This window comes from Nicotiana attenuata, chromosome 10 (genome assembly GCF_001879085.1).
Source record: "Nicotiana attenuata strain UT chromosome 10, NIATTr2, whole genome shotgun sequence".
Classification (NCBI taxonomy): Eukaryota; Viridiplantae; Streptophyta; class Magnoliopsida; order Solanales; family Solanaceae; genus Nicotiana; species Nicotiana attenuata.
Genome location: NC_031998.1, coordinates 34,490,470 through 34,501,301, shown reverse-complemented (window position 1 = coordinate 34,501,301; position 10,832 = coordinate 34,490,470).

The following is a 10,832-nucleotide window of genomic DNA, read 5'->3' as shown; positions in this document are numbered from 1 at the left end:
CAAAATAAATAATAATTAATGATAATAAACTTTATGTAAAGACACATGTATTACTTTGACAAGATGACTTAAACTAAATCAGGGAAAATAATTTTTATTTGAATTATTCAAAAAAAAAATAACACTACAATGGAGAGATTATTAATTGGTAGCATTAATAGGAAATTCGAAATCCATTAATCTGACCGAGAGTATAAGAATTTCTCTCTCTACAATTATTTCCTTCCCCCTAGATGGCCTCACCCCCACCTCCACCCCCACCCCCGCACAGGACCAACTATCACTGGCACTAAAACCCCCCGACCCACCGGACGCCAATTCAACTCCGATGGAATTTGAATCTACTCCAAAATAAAAGGTTAACACCTTTAAGGAAATACTAGCGGACAAGAACTTGACAAAGTCAAGCACATACAATTATCAGTACCACCAACTGGAGGCAGCTCTAACACCCACCCCATAAGACACAACCGGGCCCATCATTCTCAGCCAGGAACAAAAGAACAGACTTTACCACCTATGGTGTTTCTCATTAATCATCAAGATCTTTGGGGAAAAAAAATTCCCCATCACCTATTGAAACAGAAACTACAGCACCTATGGCATCTCAGTGAACAACTAACACTGATAGATCTAGGCTGGGATTTCTTTGTGGTGAAATTTGAAAAGGAAGAGAACATGGTTATTGCATTGCACGGAGGCCCATGGTTCGTCATGGGACACTTCCTCTCCGTCATAAGTTGGGAATCGAACTTTATTCTGGCGGAATAAAAAATACACGCCACCGCCATCTAGATCTAACTCCCCCAATTACCCACAAAGTTCTTTGATAGAGAGATCATGGAAAGGGTGGGGAAAAAGGTTGGTAGGCTGCTGAAAATAAATACGTGCACCTCTGCTACCTTAAGAGGCAGGTATGCATGGATCTGCATCCAGGTACCCATCGAGGTACCACTCCAAACGATGGTATTTATTGGGGAACATAAACAACCAATTGAGTATGAAGGTAATGGTATCATGTGCAAGGGGTGTGGGCGACTAAGTCACCTACTCAAGAAATGCCCAAATCAACGGCAGATAGGGGCAAAGGACACAACAGAAATATCGTCGGCATGACACAAAACCAAAGAAAATGATGGCTGGAAAGTGGTGGAATTCCCACGAAAAGCAAAACGGTAAAGGATAACAGAAGGTTTCAAAGCCCGGGTATGACCCGAGGTAACAGAGAACAAATCGGGGAGCGGATAGCGATCATCAGATTCAGGTAAGTTCAACGTCCTTAGTAACTTAGATGATTTTGAGGGCAGCAACAAGGCTACGGAGCATGGCGCGCTAGGGATGCGGGAAATATGGGCCAAACGAAGATTCCAAATCAAGCCACACAGGATTCTTTGGGATAGCCCCCCCAACAAGACAGGCATCTTAGGCCACATGGGCCCATGATGCAACTGTCTGGGCCTCTAGCGCACAGTCCAAACCGACAGCACATTTCACAGCTTATGCCGAGTTTAGAGTACAAGTTGGGCACGTGCCTCCCCACTCACACACCTAACGCCTCTCACGCGGCCGAGGGAGGGAAACACGCTCTCATATCGGGTATGAAAAATACCCAAAGTGCAATCCCAAATCTAATAACCCCCTGCTCTGACACAAATCAAATTCTGGGGCCTACTAATGGGGTTACACCTGATCTCTCTAACAATATTACTAACAATATGCAACGGGAGAAGGATTTAATTAAGCCTTCTCACTCTCCCTCTCACACTATAACCAACACTGTGTCCCATCATCACCCTATTTCTATTGATTTGACTGACGCCTTCGCCTCTAAAGATTTCTAATGATGAGAAATCTTCATGCACGGAAACCCAACGGAGAAGACCCTTGCTTAAAAGGAAATGAAGGCACATTTGTGAGGTAAACTCCACTATCATTTAGACTCTAACAATGGAGGGGGAACAAAACAACCCAACAAACAGTAGCAACATGCAGAACCAAGGGAAAGATCCAAATCAGATAAGGGTCTCTTCTACCCCACTCCCCATGGATTACATTCCAACCTCATGGTTGGAGATGGCACTGAAGGGTATTGCCTTTGCCTTGAACTTCTCGATAGGGACAGTACCCATCTTATTGGTAATTCAAAACCCCCTAATACTTGGCCAAACTAGTCACAGCCAGCCTGAACCATGCCCTTCTGAACTATGGGCACTAACTGTGGTTGGCAACCCTCATGCAAGCTTAGTATGCACTAAGCCAGCAAACAATGACAATAGATCAGCTGAGCCTCCTCATGCAGCAGATAAGCCATGCTCTCCCCTTCTTCCTACTAGTCTCTCCAGCGGAGGGGATCCCCAGCCCTCCCTTCTTCCCATAGACACCAGTGAGGACAAGGACCCCATCTCCAAGGATAGGGTCAAAAAATGTCCACGAGCATCTAGAGGCCACCAACATAGATTTAGAGAAAATGATAACAAGGCTGGAGTGCCAAAGACCAAAGCTATGCTTCTACAGCAAGAGAAAACAATAGAGTTGGGAGGGCATGAGGGAGAAATACTTATCGTACTATGCCCAAGAAGCATAGTAATGTGTGGAGTAAGCCTAAGATCAGCCTTAAAGCCAAACTCGGGAGACTCAGCTGTGAACTTAAAACCAGTAATGGCCCAGTTAACTCCCTAGAATCCTCAGGGGATGGAGAACCCAGAGAGCCAAACAGTGAAGGGGAAATTCAAATTCTTGAAAAGGAAGCCACAAACCAACCCAATGTTGTTGATGAATTTTAGTACCTAGAATGCTAGAGGGGCTAGCAATGGGGAATTTAGGAGACATTGTGCTGAGATGGTTAAGCTGCACAAGCCTGCTATGCTGGTCCTCTTGGAAACAAGGATGACGAGCACAAACACCTCATTCTGGAGCTGGGATTCACAGGGAAAATACATAACCCTGCTATAGGCCTATCAGGAGGCATTGTCATTATGTGGAAGGATGACATGCTGAAGATTGATGAAGTCTCCACCACTCCCCAGGACATCAATGTCATGGTCAAGGTAACTCCCTCTTCCACCCCTTGGCTTTTCACTGCTACTTATACTAGCAACACTTATGCTAACATAAGGGCCCAATGGGATCAACTTAAAACTATCTCTGATGGTTACAAGGGGAGCTGGCTATTGGAGGGGAGGGGGGGAGGGGGGACTTCAATGAAGTCTTAAGGGCTAGAGATAAGCATGGGGGAAACTGCATCTCTGCCCCAAGAGCTCACCTGTTCTGGCACTGCCTTAATCACTGTAAGCTCGTTGACTTAGGTTTTAAGGGGAGTAAATACACTTGGACTAACATGAGGTATTTAAATAGGAGTCAGTTAATCCTCGAGAGACTAGATAGGTGCTTTGCCAATGATGAATGGATCCAGGATTACCCTTCTAGCAATGTGAGCCACCTCCCTAGAAAACACTCTAATCACTGCCCTATGCTGATCAGCTTGTGGCCCAATGCTTTCAATACTACTTCCAAACCTTTTAGGTTTGAACCCATGTGATGTAGTCACCCATCCTTCACCAACATTGTCCAACAGGCATATAAAGGGTGTGGTAGCCTTGAAAGAGGCAATGCCCAGTTCCAGGCCTAGGTGATGACCTGGAACAGGACTATATTTGGTAATATATTCCATAAGAAGAAGCACATTATTGCCGGACTTGAGGGTATATAGAAATCTAATGCCTACCTCTTCAGCACCTTTCTTGAGAGCCTAGAGGGCCAACTTCTGGAGGAATAATCCTCTATTCTCAAATGTGAAGATGTCTTTTGAAAAAACTAAGTCTAGGATTAACTGGCTGATGGAGGGTGATGCTAATACTAGATTCTTCCATACTTCTACCCTCAATAGGAGAAGAAGGAACAAAATCATGGCCCTGTAGGATGAAGTAGGAAATTGGATTGAGGAGTAACAGGAAATCCAGAACACCATTTACCACTAGTACTCCAAGCTGTTCACCACTGAACATCTAGGCTCCCCCACCCCCTGGAAAAGCATAATCTATGATGCCCACACTCTGTCCAATAGGGAGCAAGCTACTTTGAGTGCTCCCCTTAGGAGTAGTGAAATAAAGTTGGCTATGTTCTCTTTCAAACCTACTAAGGCCCCTGGTCCTGATGGTCTACACCCCCTCTTTTACCAAAGATAATGGAATATCCTGGAGAGAAAAGTGACTCAATTCTGTAACTAGACTTTTAACACCCTAGAAATGAATCATAAGTTAATACAACCTACCTATGCCCGATTCCTAAGTGTGCCAATGCCACAATCCTTAAGAATTTCAGACCTACTGGGCTATGCAACACAATGTACATGCCGATTACCAAAATAATTGTTAATATAATCAAGCTTGTCCTTCCTTCCATCATTAGCCCAAGTCAGGCCAGTTTTCTGTCCAATAGAAGGGCAAGTGATAATGCCATCATAGTTCAGGAATACATCAATCACTTTACTAAGATGAAAGGGAAAAATGCTAACATGATCCTCAAAATTGACATAGAAAAAGTATTTGACATTCTAGAATGGTCCTTCAGTAGAGACACCTTGGTGTCCTTTGGCTTTCCCCACAATATGACAAAATTAATCATGTCCTGCATTTCTTCAAGCTCTACTTCTGTCCTTGTAAATGGGAGAAAGACTGATTTCTTCCAGCCTAGCTGGGTTATCAGACAGGGAGACCCTATGTCACCTTACTTTTTCATAATGTGTATGGAAAGGTTATCAAGAAGCATTGAGACTCAGGTGCATCAAGGGGATTGGTTCCCTATAAAAATCAGCCAGTCTGAGCCAAAAATCTCATACCTATTCTTTGGTTATAACCCAACTCTGTTTGCTAGGGCAAACACCAAGAATTGTGCCACAATCATGGATACTCTGCACCATTTCAGTAGCCTATCTGGTCAAAAGGTCAATACCATAAAGTCCAAAGTTGTCTCCTCCAATAACTGCCATCAGGATACTATAGATAGCTTAGCAAGGACTCTGAATATCAAGCCTAACACTTCCTTTGGGAAATACTTAGGCTTTCCAATTCTCCACAAGAGGCCAAACAATAGAGATTTCCAGTTCATCATTGATATCATGCAAAATAAGCTAGCTGGTTGGAAAACCAAATTCATGAACATGCCTGGGAGAACTATTTTAGCTAAGTCATCACAGAGATGCATTCCTAACCATGTCATGCAGTATATAGGTTAATTGCCCAGGTGTGCAACCAAATAGATAGGATTCAGAGGAATTTGTTTTGGGGAACTACTACTGGGAAGAAGAAAATGCACCTGATAAAGTGGGATATCATTACTAAGCCCAGAAGAAATATGGGGGCTTGTGTGCATAAAACTGACCTTAGGAATACTGCCAGCATGCTAGTTTGGCTTCAAGGATGTATAACAACCCTCAGGCCCTGTGGGCCAGAGTGTTGTTCCACAAACACTTCAATAGCAATCACCATAGAAGGCACATTGCCTCTAGAACCTGGACTAGCATCAGAAATGGGTGGAAAGTGTGCATAGATGCTAATAGGTGGATAATTCATAAAGGTGATAGAATCAACCTCTATAATGACAGATGGATCCAAAACTTAGAACCTCTTAGAGCTTTAAATAATGCCCCCCTTAATAGGGAGAAGAGAACAGAACTCCGGCCACCTGTCTCCTAAATGGCTAGCTCATCCCCAACAGCCTTTCCTTCAACCTCCTTGGCAGTGTGCTTTCAATTTTAAACTCCACCAGTTGTAATGCTAACCCACTTAATATAGACAAAATGGTGTTGAACATGACCATAATGGTCTCTTCTCAACTAAATCTGCATACGCCATGATCCTTGACCAATCTAAGAATATGCACCAAAGTCCAGGGCTGACTTTCACTTGGATTTGGTCAAAGAAGGTTCCTAACAAGATAAAATATTTTTTGTGGTTGATGACCCCTGACAGACTACCCACTACAAAACACCTGCAGAACAGGGGGATCAATCTGGACCCCATGTGCTTCTCATATGACAAAGAGGATGAATCAATTGAGCATGTCATAGTCAGCTGTGAGAATGCCAAGCTATTTTGGGATAACCTATCCCACATGAGCTTAAATAATCATAGAATCAACACCATCCTGAATAAGCAGAATAACTAGGGATGCACCAACAATACAATCCACAATAAAAAATTCAACTCACTCCTTAAATGGAGAGAGTTGATCCCTTTCTACCTTTGGGGGATTTGGCTAACCAGAAACAACAACTACTTCAATGGAAAGAGAGAGCATGTTTCCTGTAAGAATGCCATATCTAAAGTTGTTGAGTTCATCCATATGGCTGGGGAAAGCACTGACATCACTACCAATGTCCTATATGTCAAGTGGCATTCCCCAAGGAGAGGTCACTATAAACTCAAAACAGAGAGGGCAATCCTTCAAAATGTCCTTAAAGGGGGAGTAGGAGGGGTAATCCGAAACAACAATGGGGATTGGGTGATGGGATTCATGGGAAAATAAATTATACCAATACTCTTCATTATGAACTCGGCTCTAATGCAGGGTCTAAAAATGGCAGTATCGAATAACTTCACGCCTTTGGAGGTTAACATAGACTCAACAGAGGTAATTCATAGTATCAATAAAGGTAATATGATTTATGAGACTATTGTATGTGAATGCAGGTCACTCCTAGCAGCACTATGGCATCCATCGGTAAACCATAGCTACAGGGAAACCAATAGAGTGGCGGACAAGCTGGCCAAGGAAGCAAGCAAGATGAACGGAGCAAGAACAAACTTTTTGGTAGTTCCTCCGGTGTTTACCAATGAAGCAATATAGGTAGACATCCTAGGAACTATTTTGGAAAGAAAAATAAGGGGTTGTAATATTTATAATGTAGCAATAGACTACAATCTTTTATGGAGGCTGAGACCTCTCCGAATGATGCTGTTGTAACAAACAACCAAGCATATATATATATATATATATATATATATATATATATATATATATATATATATATATATATATATATATATATACATACATATAGTCAATAAAAAAAGCATTAGTAGGAATAAAAAATAATGTGTTGATCATTGGAAGTAGCAATGAGGCCTACTGTAAATTATGATGTAGATTAACCCCTTCTCCTATGAACGAAAACAATTAACTAGAATACCATAAATTTTTTAATGATTTTTATAATTCTCCCCTTTTATATTTGATGAAAAATATTTTATTCGAAATCTATGAAAGGTGTCTATAATTCTCCATTATTTCCACACATGAAAATAGCTAGTAACACCTTTTCTTATAATAGTAATAAACCTACTTGGCCAAAAATTAAAAAGTCTATTCCTATATGAATTTAACTCTAAATCATAGCTAGAGATTATTAATTAACTAAATTAGCAAACAGTGTTTTAAAAGGCGTGGGCATAAGGCGAGGCATTTTAGACATGCCTTAGCGAGGTGTAATTCACGAGGCACAGGGTGTAAGCTTCATGAGTATTTAATTTTTAATATTTTATAAAATAATATAATTACAGTAAATATTTTTAAATAGGTAATGTCACGACCCAAACCGATGGGCCGCGACGGGTGCCCGAGTCCTACCTGTCGAACACCCTTAAGCATGCGACTAAGATATAAACATGAATAACATCTGCTGAATTACGAGAATAACATGCGTGAGGAAAACCTGTCCAAAAGACATATATACATACACGTGTGAAATACGTAGGGCGAGCCGATAAGGCTGCTATAGATAATATATTTAAAACTGAAAGCCGACAAGGCCACATACTACCCAACTGTACATGAATGTCTACAGACCTCTAACAGAATATACAACTATACAAGAACGGGACTGGGCTGTTGTTCTAGACGTCAATACCACACAAGGGGGGGGGGGGTGATTTGTGTGGTACCTAATTTTTGCACTAACTAGAAGAACCTGGTTCTTCTAGATGTACTTATTAAGACTGTTTGCGGAATTAAGAGTGCATAAAATAAAGAACACAGAGATTTTTACGTGGAAAACACCTGGCTCAAAAGGTGAAAAAACCACGACCTACTACTCAGTAGGATTTTCCCAAACTTCCACTATAATCACTGAGCCAAAACAACATTTACAAAACTCTTGTAAACCTAAGGATTAAACTCTAATCCCAGTGTGGCACACAACCTCAACTGCTGCGACACTTTCAAGTTAACTCTAACTTGAATACTCAAAGTACCTAATACAATTGCTTCTATGAAAGCTGAAAGGTACAATTTTAAAACACCTACTACAATTGAACTAGAATAAAAGAAAGACACAATGGAATTGGTTCTTCTATCTTGTCCAAGTAGCTTCAGGTTTGCACACTTGAATCTCACGTAAATTGCTTGCAAAAAGCCTTGCTATTTTGCTCTTCAATTTAGTTTCACTTCTGCGTTTGTGTGCTACCCTTTAAAAGAGAACAATCATTATTATTTATAGAGTTAGTAATCAAAGTTTGATTAAAACTCGAATTGCTGATCCTTTATCAAATTCGAGTCCTAGAACAATTCAAACTCCAATCCTTATTCTTTATCCAGATGTAGTTCTCTTCACATAAGGAGACTTCAACTCCTTATCCTATGCAACCTTTTCGATCAACTCAGAAGATATTGTTGCTGACCCTTGAGACTTATCTTCACACGTATGTCACGTGTATAAGTATATCAACACTGTGTCTGTCTCACATGATGGACCTGGTTCATGACTAAGTTCATTTTGTCAATCTTCAAAACTTCATCTGAACTTGGGCCAACAAATTCCCCCTTTTTGATGATGACAAACTCTGTGCTTTTATTGATCAGAGACCCTGTGGAACTCAGCTTAATTATCACACAGTAATTTAACTTATCATTAAGGACCAGGTTTAATCAGGTTATAAATATCACTTTATTTCAGAATACAAAGTAAGCACAATATCTCTTCCCCCTTTTGGCATCATCGAAAAGTTGCATATTATATGAATCCCAGATGTTAATTATTACTCATGGCCACTGAAAGGGTCAGTTAATCAATAATCAACATCACAAGAAATTTAGCTATTAAGATCAGAAGTTTGATAGAATAAGAGAAAACAAAGCACATTGTCATTGATTAGGAAGTGTTTCTACAAAACAGACCACAAAAAGAAAAACAAACATCCAACCATGAGCCAAAAAAACAGAAAAGTCCCGAATCTGGGTCACTGAGGGAGTTTCTAAACTGGTTCTAGGGCTTGGAGGAACTAGAGGGTTGGGATTGAAGAAGATTGAGCATTGTTTGGAGCATCCCTTCACTATTTTCCTTTTCCTTTGCTAGCTCAGCTTTGAGGCCATTTCTTTCACTTTCTAGTTCAGTAATACGAGCCTGGAGCCTAGCAATTTCTGCATCTTTTGTTTCACACTCTAGAACCAATGCCCTAACTTTGCTGTTCACAGGAGTCTTCAAGGATGAACCAGGTTCAACTGGGGTTACACTTAGCAGATAGTCACAAGCCTGCAGAGTTTTGATTCCAAAGTGCTCTTTGCTGGAGGCCATCTCCCACTTTTTCAATGGCACATCTAACTTGGCCAAGACAGTTGTCAGTGTAAACCCATAAGGTGTGGCATAAGCCTTGGAGCCATTGATGACTCTGTCCAGCAGCTTGACAATGAAAGCAGGCCAGTTAATCTGCTTTCCTCTCACAAGACACTCCAGAAGGACCCAGTCCATATAATTCGCAGTGTGCCTTCTCTCCTATCTGGGCAGCAAACACTTGTTCACAAACTCAAAGAGCACCTTGTGCTCAGGCTTCATCTCACTCTTTTGCACAAACCTAGCCTTAGGCACTTCTTCAACAGACTTGGTATCACAAAAATTTCTGGTGATTTGGAGAGCAGAAGGGAGTGAATCTAGACAAGGCCACCTTTGCCTAGTATAGTCATCATAGCCCTCACAGGGTATGTCTAGAATTCTGCCCAATTTAGGTGCATCAAACTGCACCTCCACTCCCTTCACCAAGCTTGTAACAACCCCATTCACCACAGTGGCATTTGCCATAAACTCGATCAGCTCTTTCCTTGCTTGCCTGCCATCTAGTTGAAGAACCATGTCTTTCCACCCCTGTGCATCAACCAATCTTTTCATGCCTGGCTCCTCCAGATCTTTCAGAATTCTTCCTTTCAGTATTTTTCTCCTGCCAAAAAGGACAAATCTGTCCTGTTCCTTTTCAGATTCCTCTTCTTCGTCCTCTCCACTCCATGCTTTTTCTTCTTCAGGAACTTTCACTTGTTTTCCTTTGACTGCAGACCTGGTTCTTTTTGCCAGGGAGGGTTCAGCAGATACAGATTCTGAAGACTTCTTGGTAGAAGTCTTGGATCTCTTTGGTGTAGGAGTGGGAACCTCCTCAGTTGTACCTCTTTCCTGATGGACCAATTCCATCTCCTCCTCCTCTTCTTCTGCAGCCACAAAACTTTCCACAACTTTTGCTTTTCGCTTTTCCTTCTTCTTTTTCTTGCTTGCCTTTAAGGCTTTCTGCAACTCAGCCTCACTTTGATTTACCCTGCTTCTAGTAGCTTTCACCTTTGGTACTGAAGGTACAGTAGACTTAGGAGATGACACCTTGCTCTTCTTTGTTGGCTTAGAGGCAGTTGGAGCCTTTTGAGAAGAAGCTTTGCGCTTCTTGGGATCATAGCTTGCCCCAACCTTCTTCAGAATGTCAGCCAAGGTTTCTTCCACAGATGAACCAGGTTCATCTTGTTGTTCACTCAGGTGTACAAGGCCTTCAGCAGCCTCCCCAGTTTCACTTCCCCCTGGCTTGTTG